The sequence below is a fragment of the Carettochelys insculpta genome, chromosome 9 (assembly GCF_033958435.1).
Source record: "Carettochelys insculpta isolate YL-2023 chromosome 9, ASM3395843v1, whole genome shotgun sequence".
NCBI classification, from domain to species: Eukaryota; Metazoa; Chordata; order Testudines; family Carettochelyidae; genus Carettochelys; species Carettochelys insculpta.
This window is the reverse complement of record NC_134145.1, coordinates 59,950,602-59,962,978: the sequence shown is the minus strand read 5'-3', so window position 1 is coordinate 59,962,978 and position 12,377 is coordinate 59,950,602. Positions and strand designations below refer to the sequence as shown.

General features: G+C 41.4%; 1 protein-coding gene and 1 non-coding gene across 3 annotated transcripts in view; both read left to right on the top strand.

The window, feature by feature from the left end:
* COP1 (COP1 E3 ubiquitin ligase) overlaps positions 1-12,377 on the top strand; it is a 163,441-nt gene that overhangs the window by 130,190 nt on the left and 20,874 nt on the right. The gene's annotated exons all lie outside the window — the stretch shown is intronic.
* On the top strand, positions 11,551-11,687 carry LOC142018092 (small Cajal body-specific RNA 3). The gene has a single exon (XR_012646692.1).

Here is a 12,377-nt window from a genome sequence, read left to right as displayed (position 1 = left end):
CCTGACATTGCTTCTCTGTGCTGGTCACCCCTATTCACGCACTCTAATCTTTCGTTATGCTGCATTCTAGATCTCCGCTCCCAGGATGCCTTTCGTTCTCTTTGTGAAGCCCCAGGAAGGCTGACATTCAGCTCCCTCTTCATGCTTCCAGTTCAAATACATAATTAACAGTTTGTCAAAATTGGGGCAATCTCAGTTCCCAGAAGAATGAGGGTGGCTTGAATGTACTCAGAGTTCCTCTGCCTTTGCCCTGAATTGCTGCATGCGCTTTCCTCTAGCTTGTGGAGCTTGCCTACTTTGGAGTTTAGATGTGCTGCAAGACTGACTTGTCAACACCAGGGTCCCCAGCTCTGTTCTGCAAACTCTCGTCTCTCTGACCACACCAGGTTCTTTCCAGTTGTGATTAAAAGCCCAACCATTTTCATCCTCTCACTCAGATTCCTCTGCTTATTGCTTGGCATCTTGCATCAAGTTACTGTCACTACATTTCATTTCATTCCATTCTGTTCTCCTCCTGCCTCTTACAGGAGCTATGCAAGACTTGTCAATCTCATTTTTTTAAACAGGGATGTTAGATTTAAAAAAGAGAAAAAAAATGTGGAACATGAAGTACACTGGAGACTCGCTTGGCTTGTAAGATTCTTAGGTTGGAAGCGTAATGGTATGTATAACATTTCCACATGCCTGCTGCTGAAAGGGTGTAATTTGGTGCATAAAGTAATTCCATGAGGCATGTTCTTGCCTTCAGGGAAAGTTGATGAAGTGTGTGTATTTGCATGTAATGCATGTTAAATTTGTCCCATCCAAATATCCTTTTAGATGTTCATTCTTTGATTCTGCTTTTTACATACAAAGAGGGAATTAAGCAAAGAAAATACCCAGGTGAACGTAGCAATTCTTTACTCATTGTAACTGCCCCAGGAGTCCAACTGTTGAGAGCTACAGCTATGTGGGACTATCATGTTCTATTATTAGTGCTTCGGTCCTTATCTTGAAATTTCAGTGTTTTGACACGGCAGTCCTTGTGCAAGACCCTCTAGGTAATGTGGTTATGCAAATTACAGGGTGTACAAGAATTTTTTTTTATCCTTTTTACGAAGGAAAAAAAAAACTCCAGTAGTTTTTTCATTTATTCTTTCCCCAGCCCCAGAAATCTGTTGAGGTTTCTCTGGTAAAGGTGCTACTAGCTGACATGAATGAATCTCACAACTGTCAAAGACCCCTGCACGCCTGTTTGGTGCATGCAGGGGTAAGTGGTGTGTCAGGACACCATCCTTTTCAGTCTTTCCTTTCCCTCCGGAACAAATTCTTTGGCTAATAAAATTGACATCTCTTCCCCATTTCAAGTGTACCTGGAGAAACTATTGCACCCTGTGTGTTGCTGTTTCAGGCTGGTTTGAGGACTACTAGTTGAGGCAGCATTGTTTAGTCCTTCCTTGCCTAGATTCAGATTAACTGTTTTCGTCCTCCCATGTCAACTGAGTGACCGCACTGATGCTATTGTTCAGCAGTAAAAAGCCTGTTCTCCCCCACTGTGCCTCTGCAGGACTTTGAAATCACTGTAGCTTGGATTTGAGAGTAATCTTATCAATGAATGGTTCCTTGTTTTTCCTCTGTGGTTCAAGTTTGTGTTCACAAACTTAATCTAAAATCTTTTTTTAACCCTCAAAAAGGAATGGGTTGAGGCATTTTTCAATTTGACCTTTATAACTTGCCTATGGATCTTTTGGGAAGTGAAAGAAGTTATCAGAGTTGCAGGTATTTCTTGAGTTGATAAAGCTTTAACACCACCAAACTTTTGTGAGTATGCAGACTAACATGGTTATCTCTCTGACTAATTAACTGCAATTCATCACCAGCAATACCAACAATTAGACAGGACAGACACATTTTTATCAGTCATCTTTTCTAATCTTTAGTGAGCAGCATAGTGGTAAAAATCAAGACACAGAAATCCCTCTGGAGCTCTTATTAAACTTGAGTAGAAATTTCTTTTGTGCTGGGTCACTGATACTTTATTAAGTAACAATTATTAAACAAAAGAATGTGGTTAAAACACAGTCTCTTTTGTGGTTTAACTGTGGTAAGATAGAGGTTAGGATTAAATCACAAAAGCCAGGAAATTCAGAGATGAGAGAAACTCTGTCCTTAAGTCCCTATTGTATTATGAAATTTAATATCCCGCTTTAATTTGTTTGCATTTTCACATAAAATGCACTCCAAAAATTTTTTGTTAATCTAAGGGCTTGTCTACACAACCACCCTCCTTCGAAGGAAGGATGGTAAGTAGGGTGTTGGGAGTTTACTAATGAAGTGCTGCACTGCATATGCAGCATTTCATTAACCAAATTCCCCCCTGCGGCAAACTTGAAGTCTTTGAGGAGTAAAGGGCCTTCGAAGTTGCCCGGCACTTCAAAGTACCAGCGGGTGAGCGGCGGCTAGACGCGAGCCAGTACTTTGAAGTTTAAAAGTTCGAAGTTGCCACCGGGGGGGTGGGGGGGGTGTTTGGTTAATGAAGTGCTGCGTATGCACCACAACACTTCATTAGCAAACTCCCAACACCCTAATTACCATCCTTCCTTTGAAGGAGGGTGATAGTGTAGACAAGCCCTCAGATATGTATTTTACAGCAGCTTCCAGGGCCAGAATCCAGCTCAGAGCTCTCTTCAGTTAGGCACTGTACAAATCTGGGCGTGTGCACAGTCTCAGCCCAAAAGAGTTTACAAACTTTAGAAACAGGCAGGTGTCGATTCCACCACGCACCCAGGAGAATGTCCATGCAACCACCTGCTTCCAGAGGGTTGATAGACACCATCATAGATTAAGTATTTAATGTTAATTATGAAGGCATCATAAGATTGGGGTTTTGGGTAAACATCCAGAAGTTCTGATACTGGTTGGAACCTTGGTATTACTTTTCCACCTCTGCACCAGATTTACCCCCAACCGTTTTCCGTTATGAAGATGGAGAGACTTGTTATCCTCTCCTCCAGCAACCTTCAGGCAACCTCCTCCCATGCTCTATATGAAAGGAGTAGACAGGTGTCCCTCCTGGAAATGGAACATAGTTGATATCTCTCAGTTCTTTATGTAACCTCTACTTGTGGTGTGGTCCCTCTTTCTGCATCCCTGTCTCTGTTCCGTGGAAGGGAAAACTGCCCCCTCCTCCCCTCAAAACAGTGTATCTCTCCAGGATATGTGAGCACTCCGCCTGCACTCTCTGCTTCTGCGTCCTGGGTTTCATGCTCCAGCAAAAGGCAAACGCGTGGCCAAGTCGAGGGAAAACCTCTAATCTTCTGCCTGTTTCTTGTATAACTCACATTTTTTAAGCAGCTGAACCCAGGACTCTGCTTGGAATTGATGCCCTTGGGCCAGGGCTTAAAAATTCTGGGCAGTCCCAGCCAAGTTCTGAGACATTTATAAAATACAGGTATGCTGTGTTTTGTTTAAAAAAAAAAAAGTCATCTACATCAGTGTTTCTCAACCAGGGGTACCTGTACACTTGTGGGTACACTGAGGTCTCCCGGGGTGCATCAGCTCATCTAGAAGTTTGCCTAGTTTTACAACAGGTGACATAAAAACATTAGTAACGACAGTACAATCGAAAAATTCATTCGTTCAGTGACTTGTTTCTGCTGCTTCATATGCCTTATGCTGAAATATCAGGACAATATTTCTGTTCCAATTCATTTCTTTGATAAGATGATAGAAAGTCAGCAAGTTTTCAATACTTGTCTTCTGTCATTTTTTTTTTTTGCTCATTTTATGAGTAAGCAGTTTTTAAGTGAGGTGTTTCTTGGTGGTATGCAAAACAGATCCGACTCCTGCAAAGGGTACAGTAATCTGGAACGGTTGAATGCCACTTGTTTCAAGACCTCAGACTACCTTCAGACCATGTTTCGGAACCGGTGGTACATGTGCCCTTAGGGTGCATGGGCAGGTAGGTAGGTAGGTATATTAAATGGTACTATATTTTTAAAAAAAAAAAAAAAAAAAGTTGAGCAATACTGATCTACCTGAGAGAAAATGTCACCTCTCTGAGAGTTGCCAAAAGACAGAAAGTCAAGTGAAGCAGATTGAGAAGATAGTTCAAGTTGACAGGAGTTGCAGAACACTGTTTGGAAATGAGTGTGGAGGCAAGAGGCTGATAGGAGACCACGGGGGTGGTGAGGGTGAAATGACAAAGTCCATGAGACAGACTGAAATAAATCCAGGAAGGATTTCAGAAATGAGGTCAGTTTTGAACTGTGCTGTGAACTGACTCGGGAGTGGGTGCCCTGCAAGTATAATAGCCCTGAAATCTTTTTGCAAGAATTGAAATTAACCAGTAAATGTGTATCTTCCCATCAGGCACCAGGCACATATTTTAGTTCCTAATGACATTTCTGGAAACCTCTAAAACCATTAGCAGGAAGTGAGCTGCTGTTCCCATAGTCTGTGTGAACTGGCATCAGACCTGTAGTTCAAAATTTAAAAAGCCTGTGTCAGTTAAGGGTGAGAGGCGGGATCACAATGCTTAGCAATTAACTCTTATTAAAACAATAAAATATTTGGAATGAATTAGTGCATATGCAATGTGATAGTAATTCTTCAAGTTTTGTAAAGGTGGGCTATAGGGGTTTTTTTCCCCTCACAAAAGCAGTTGGCGTTGGTCTAATGATGATGCCAAGAGCTCTGGAAACCCCATCCCAGAGCTATAACAGTGCATACCAGGTTTTTTTAAAATCTCAGCACAGTTTACATCTAACCCTTGAGAAACTCTTATTAGCTCATTTTCCTGACAACATTTCAGAATGAATGGAAATAGAGGAATGTTCTTTGCAGAGGAATTAACAGATCAACATGGTGGCTCTTTGTACCTGATGAGAGATTTGGATGACTCAGGTAGTCCTGCCACAGATGCATTTTAGTGGACACACTGCCTGGTAAGATGCAGACGGAAGGCCATAAGCTATTTTCCCATGGTTCTGTGGTTTTGTTGCATGTATTTTTCCCCTTTATGTGCACAGATACTTGTGAAATACGTACATATAATAAGTCTAACATCAATACCAGGCAAATTAGTAGAAACAATAGTAAAGAATAAAATTGCAAGGCATGTAGGAGAGCACGAATTGTTGGGCAAAAGTCAGCATGGTTTCTGCAGAGGGAAGTCATGTCTAACTAATCTATTAGAATTCTTTGAAAGGGTTAATAAACATGCAGACAAGGGGCACCCAGTGGACATAATATACCTAGATTTCCAGAAAGCCTTTGACACGGTCCCACACCAAAGGCTTTTATGTAAATTAGGCGGTCATGGGATAGGAGGAAAGATCCTTTCATGGATCGGGAATTGGTTAAAAGACAAAAAACAAAGGGTTGGAATAAATGGTAAATTTTCACAATGGAGGGGGGTAACTAGTGGTGTTCCCCAGGGGTCAGTCCTGGGACCGATCCTGTTCAACTTGTTCATCAATGATCTAGAAAATGAGGTAAGCAGTGAGGTGGCAAAGTTTGCAGATGAAACCAAGTTGTTCAGGACAGTCAAAACCAAAAGGGATTGTGAAGAACTACAAAAAGATCTCAGCAAACTGAGTGATTGGTCAGCAAAATGGCAAATGAAATTTAATGTGGGTAAGTGTAAGGTAATGCACATTGGAAAAAATAACCCAAATTACACGTACAACATGATGGGGTCAAATTTAGCTACAACAGATCAGGAAAGGGATCTTGGAGTTATAGTGGATAGTTCCCTGAAGACATCCACGCAGTGTGCAGCGGCAGTTAGTAAAGCAAATAGGATGTTAGGAATTATTAAAAAAGGGATAGATAATAAGACAAAAGATATCATACTTCCCCTATATAAAACTATGGTACGCCCATATCTTGAGTACTGTGTGCAGATATGGTCTCCTCACCTCAAAAAAGATATATTGGCATTAGAAAAGGTACAGAAAAGGGCGACTAAGATGATTAGGGGTTTGGAACGGGTCCCATATGGGGAGAGGCTAGAGAGACTGGGACTTTTCAGTCTGGAAAAGAGGCGATTGAGGGGTGATATGATAGAGGTATATAAAATCATGAATGGTGTGGAGAAAGTGAACATAGAAAAATTATTTACCTTTTCCCATAATACAAGAACTAGGGGACACCAAATGAAATTGATGAGTAGTAGGTTCAAAACTAATAAAAGGAAATTTTTCTTCACACAGCGCACAGTCAACCTGTGGAACTCCTTGCCGGAGGAGGCTGTGAAGGCCAGGACTCTATTAGGGTTTAAAAAAGAGCTCGATAAATTTTTGCAGGTTAGGTCCATAAATGGCTATTAGCCAGGGATAAAGTATGGTGCCCTAGCCTTCAGTACAAGGGCAGGAGATGGATGGCAGGAGATAAATCACTTGATCATTGTCTTCTGTTCTCCTTCTCTGGGGCACCTGGCATTGGCCACTGTCGGCAGACAGGATACTGGGCTGGATGGACCTTTGGTCTGACCCAGTATGGCCATTCTTATGTTCTTATGGGGGCATTACAGGCTCTTCTAAAATGGGTAGTTTGAGTGGGATTTTTCAAAAGCTCTCATTGAAACTTCTCTGTTCCCATTGAATTCAGTTATAAAGCTCCCATTGACTTCACTGGAAGCAGAATTAGGCCCACGCTGAAGAATTTTGAAAACCCCATTCTCTGTACACTGTAGCCTTTTGTTTGAATATTATTTTACAGGCTTCCTTCTCACAAGTAACATTGCCATTGCTACAGCAACAGCACCTGCATTAATTTCTGCAGTTGGATAAAGCTAGTGCTTGTGCAGATTGTGTATATTTACCTATCACAAGTGACACAGAACCGCAGGTGTTTGACAGCCAGAATTGTTTAGGAATTACGTCAACTTTTGCCGTGCACCTAATTAATTCCTGCCACTATAATTATTTAACATTCTGTAGTGTTCAAATAAGGTAGAAAAAATAAGATTTATTTTTTTTCCCCTTCCAGCCTTCAATTTTATGATTTCGATCTCAGTTTCACCTCTGAGTGAAAGGGAAGCACTGGTGCAGAACTTAGACATGAGCTTAGCTTTATCACAACAAAAGCTTTTGTTTATGCAGGCTTCTTTTATGTATCCCTCACTTCAATATCAGAGCCCCTGTACTATAGGTTTCACACCCTCTCCACTACTATGGTATGGATCAAAATGGATTAGAACCCAATAGTTACACATCATCTAATGTCAATCAAGTTGCCCAGCGTTAAGCAATAATAAAATCTTGCTGCAAAGCTTCATATTAAACAGTGCACTTTAGATCTAATGAACAGTTCACTTAGACTTGTGTTCTTTTTTTTTTTTTTTTTTCAATGCGTTAGAGGAGCTCAGCCCTCTTCGGGGTTTACTTGGTCCTGCTGATGATGCTTCTTGTTCCTACTGCCATTGGTGTACTAGACACTGTACCTACAGAGTAAAATATGGACCTTGCATCAGAGGACACAGTGGGTCTTAATTGAAAGTCCTTGTAGAGAGCAAGCTGGTTAGCCAAACAAGCAAAGTCTGGAAATAGAACTTCATTAATAGCTGTCTTGAGAAATAAGTTACAAATATCCAGCACAACAGGGAAACATATTTACATATGATAAATCTGAACCAAACCAAATTTGATTTCATAAAATAATGGGTCCCTACTGAGCAAATAAACCTAATGTTACCTATAGCGTGGGGGTTGAGGCAGCTAATCAGGACTGTGCTGCACTCTTTTAAGGTGTTTTGATTATACAGTTGGAAAGAGAATATTTTATAAAGCAAAGAACAAATGCTCAAGCCTCTTTAGCCTTTTGTATTTTATATCTATCATCATCACTTTATCTTAAAATCTTCTGGCTTGCTGAACCTGGAATGGGGAGAAAGATGGACTGAATTGCCAGGGATTCAGTGTGCAAAGGTTTTTTATATTCACTTCAGTTTTTCTGAAGTGAATATTAACTTAAAGGGACAAGTATAGTTGACACGGTCTGGGAGCTGTCAGAGGAGACAATGGCATTGTTTCCTGCTTATACTAATGAGCTATACTGGAAGGACGATAAAGAGAGTAGGAAGAAGGATTGGTTCCCACCCGTGAAAAATTCCTTTGGCCTGAAATGTGTGAGGAACATGTAAATGCAATTCTGAGGAAGGAAGTGGTTGCACCTCTCCTGATTGGCACCTTAGGAGCCTAGCGTTGTTTTCCACACTGCTAAATGTGACTCTGGTATAGATTTTCCACAGCTCTGGGGTTGGTAAACTTGGTTGTCTGTGGCCAGGCTACCTTTTGCTGCTGAAAAAGCCTTGCTGTGCAGCGGTCTGCTCTGGCTGAGTTAGTGATCTCCTCATATCTACTGAACAATGGAAGCTGGGACACTTTATAAAGAATGTGCTTTTGGAAGCCTGACGCTTGGTATACACTAGACCCTATAGTCGACTGCAGATACACAGTTCAAGCTATGACAGTTGTGTAGCTAGAATCAATGTATCTGCAGTCAACTGTACAGTCTGTCCTCACTGAGGGAGGTCGACAGGACCATTTCTCCCATCGACCTCCCTTACTCCGTGTGAGAGGATAAGTACAGTGGGTCGACACCACACGAAATTGAACTCTGGAAGATCAGCCCTGGATAGGTTCATCTCCCAGTAAGGATAGACAAGCCCTAAATCTCTTCTGAATTAAAAACAAAACAAAAGAAAAACACTTTTTTCCCCCCCCAGAGTTGGAAATGAGCAGTGCTTCCACATCCATAGTGTGTCTCAGAACTTGTATGTTGATTTCAACATACCAAGAGACGGGTCGATTTGCACAAGCAGTTAAAACTGGGAAGAGATGAAGCTGAAAGGAAAATCTGCATATTCATATTACAAGGAAGGGGCTTGTGCATTGCAAAATATCTCTTCATTCTTTTCATTAACACAAAGTTGGTTACCACAGAGCAATGTTTCTTAGACTGTGTTCCATGGAGAACTCGCAGGTATGCCACGAGCGTTAGGAAAATAATTCAAAGTTTTGCAACAGATAACCATGTTATGATGATAAACGTAATGCAAAACACGGATACCTAATTTTATTTCTACATCTCATGAGAGCAGTAGTTGTCTGGCAACACAGCAAGATTGACTAACATTGTGCTAGCTTCCCCTCTCCTCTGGCTATCTATATGGCAGCATAGTGTCTAGCAACAACGGGCTGTTATGCTTTATTGATTATTTCAGCTGATCTGAGTACACTGAGTGAGTTACATTTCTTTTTTAAAAAAGCCAGAAATGAGTGAAAAATACTACTTCTGAGGAACCAGAGCCATCCAGTGAGTGAGGTACATTTTCATAGGTGTTCTACGTAAAAAATATTGTTTGATGTTCTGTGGTCTCAGAAAGTTGAAGAAATTCTGCCCTAGATGAAATGAATGCCTCACCTCTGAGTGCACATTACAAAACCAGTATTCTGAATTCTGCTTGGCGACCTATGGACATTTAAAGTAATGCCACAGGTGTGCATTTACCAGCAACCTGTTACAACCCTAACAATTGCTCTGCGTGGCAGGCTGAAGGAAGTATTTTGTCTCACTGACTTTCCCCTTCTACCTCTCATAGCACACAACTGTCCATGTTATGTCGGCTTCGCTGATGCTTGCTTATTTCTAAGTGCTTGTAAAAATAACATGTCTGTAAATCTTTTGTCCTGCCTTTTACATTTGAGGGTGAATGCACAATTTTAAATAGAGATGCATAATTCATTGGCAAGCACTGTAAAAGCTTCTTCTCAGATGTTGTTCCAGCCGTAAACGTTGATGGTAACCTGCATCACTTGTGCCATTCTGATCCTGAGCCCAAAGCAGTTCAGCTTTTGCCTCCAACAATATCAAAATGATTCATTATAAGGAGCGGTTATTTCACTTGTTCTGTGAATTGGGCTTCAAGATAAAATCACCTCCAGCTATTGAGAACCTAATTTCCTATTCATTGCTCTGCATTGAGAGTAATCTGTGGCAGGACTTAATGCTCAGCAAAAATGACAGAGTTGTCTTCGAATAGCGATGTAAAATGTTACCCAACAGCATTTCACCTTAGTGAAAAGTGGTCAGTCTATACAGCTTCTGCACCTCTCTTCGCTGATACGTGCTCTGTTGAGCAGCACCATGAATAAACAAGGGTTTTCTTCTTTTGTCTGTTATAAATGAGTGCTGCGTTGCTTGACAGACAAATGGTACCATTCTGAGTGATGGAGTGGACTAGGTTAAGTCAATGCAGTATGTTATTGAGCAGGCAGAAAGTATGTTGGCTTCCAGTAAACAGGAATCATTGGATCTATGAAGAACTTGATAACAGTAGACTTAAGGTGTCCAAATCACGGCTACGTTGGAGGTTTGCTGGAATCAATTTCATGCATTTGCTGTTCAGCTTTTGCAGTCTGGATTCTAATCCTGTTTAACAGTTTAACAAGAGAGAATGAATGCAGTCTCTAGATAATCCCCAAGCCCCCAGGCAGTTATGAGTAATGGGCACTCTGGTCTCAGGGGAGCAGGAGTGTATTATAGCAGCATGTGCTGCAGGACAGAACTGAAGATCAGATTTTGATGCTTATTCATTTGTTGCCTTTTGTTATACCTGGTCTTAATTGGCATGATCTTTCCTTCAACTTCAAGTGGAAGGAAACTCACAAAAATATTTTTTAAAAAATCCCACCCAATCCATTTGTTTAACCCCTTGCTCCCAAGTGAGGTTTCTGGAAACATTGGCGTACAAGCTGCCAACGCTACCATAAAACACCCGTGGCTGCCCTGGGTCAGCTCACTCCAGCTTGGGAGAGGTGCCGGGCAGATGTTTGGGCGCGGTCTAGAGCTGGGTCTAAGAAACCCTGTTGCAGGTGCCTGAGTCCAAGCTCAGACCTCCGCACTGCAGTTTTATTGCTTCCATATACGAAGCTCAAGTCAGCTGCTGCAGACCACCCAGGGGTGTTTTATCGCAGTGTGGACGTACCCAGAGAGCCTGAGTAGCTCTGACTCACGTCGATGCCCAGTTTGCTTTTCTGCCATTCAGTGACAGGTCATTATACTCTAAATCATTGAATATGCACGTCCTTGTTCAAAAGCAGCTTGATATTTAATGACATTACTGTAAGGACACTGGCTTCTCAGTGCCTCTGTAGCTTACTGCTCTACGTGGTTTAGAGCACTTTTGAGGCTAGGAGATCTTTGGGCCTGGTAAAATGAAAGCAGTTTTGGACCTCATGTCAGGCTAGTAAAATAAACTTCTTTCAACTTCCAGTAAGCTGTTTCCCCAGGTTAATTGCAAAGGAGACTTGAGTGCCTAATTTAATAATGTTTTATATGTGTAGGCTGTGCACATCCTTTCTTTCTATGTGTTTTTGCAACCTTTCACACACTGGCTAATAATGGTTTTGACCTGGGGTAAATTTGCCTACTTAATTATATTTTTCTGTAACCTGAATCCTTTTTTTAATCTTATTTGCATGCATTAAAGAGTGTTTAATTTAGCATTTGGTGGAACTAAAAGAAGTCACGTAACAAAAGGCGTTTTAAGAATGAAACAGTAGAACTGGAAGCTGCAGGGTCCAGCCATGTGGACAAATGAAATGTCTTTTGTCTGCATTTGCAGTCTTCCTAGAGTAAAGTGGAGGTCTCTGTCAGGTTTAGAACAGCTAGCTAAGCCTGATCGTTCCCCTCCGTACACTGTCTCTTACCCTCCTCCAGACCTCATCCTTGCTCCTGTAGCTGCCTCCATGGACAGTGGGACAGTGGAACTATAATGGATTGAGGATGAGGAATTGCCGGTGGGCAAAGTTCCCTCTGTAATTTTCAGAGCTGAGTATAATTGCTGGTAGTTACCCAATACCTCATTTTTTTTTTGACAAAAGCTATAATCATTGCTGTCAGATTTTCTTTGGAAAATTCCTTTTATCTTTGGGGTTTTTTAACATGCTTATTAGGCTAAGCAAGCTGGTCTCAGTAGTCAGTAAATTTCTCTGAAGAAAGGGACCCTCGAGAGTCAGCCCTGATACCCAGATATTCCTGCACAGAATATTTTTTACATTTTTTTTTAAATGTAGTGGCACCCATAGCCCTCAGTCAGCGTCTGTGCCTTATGATGCTAAGCTTTTGGAAGACCAAGCACATGTAAGTTAAAAAGAAAATCAAGGTCAAAAAGTGGGTTGTGAGGAGAGAAAAATATACAATTGTTAAATGCATGCTTTTTCATTTTCAAAATGGTGAATGGCTTAGGTTCACTGGGCCAGGCATTACCACAGCACCTGACTTCTTAATGCTCTCGCTGTTCTAGTCTAGATTGTCTTAGGCGGACAAGTGATCCAGGTTTTTTACCTTGTTTGGTTTATTTTGAAATGGGCGTTCAATGCCCCCTACCA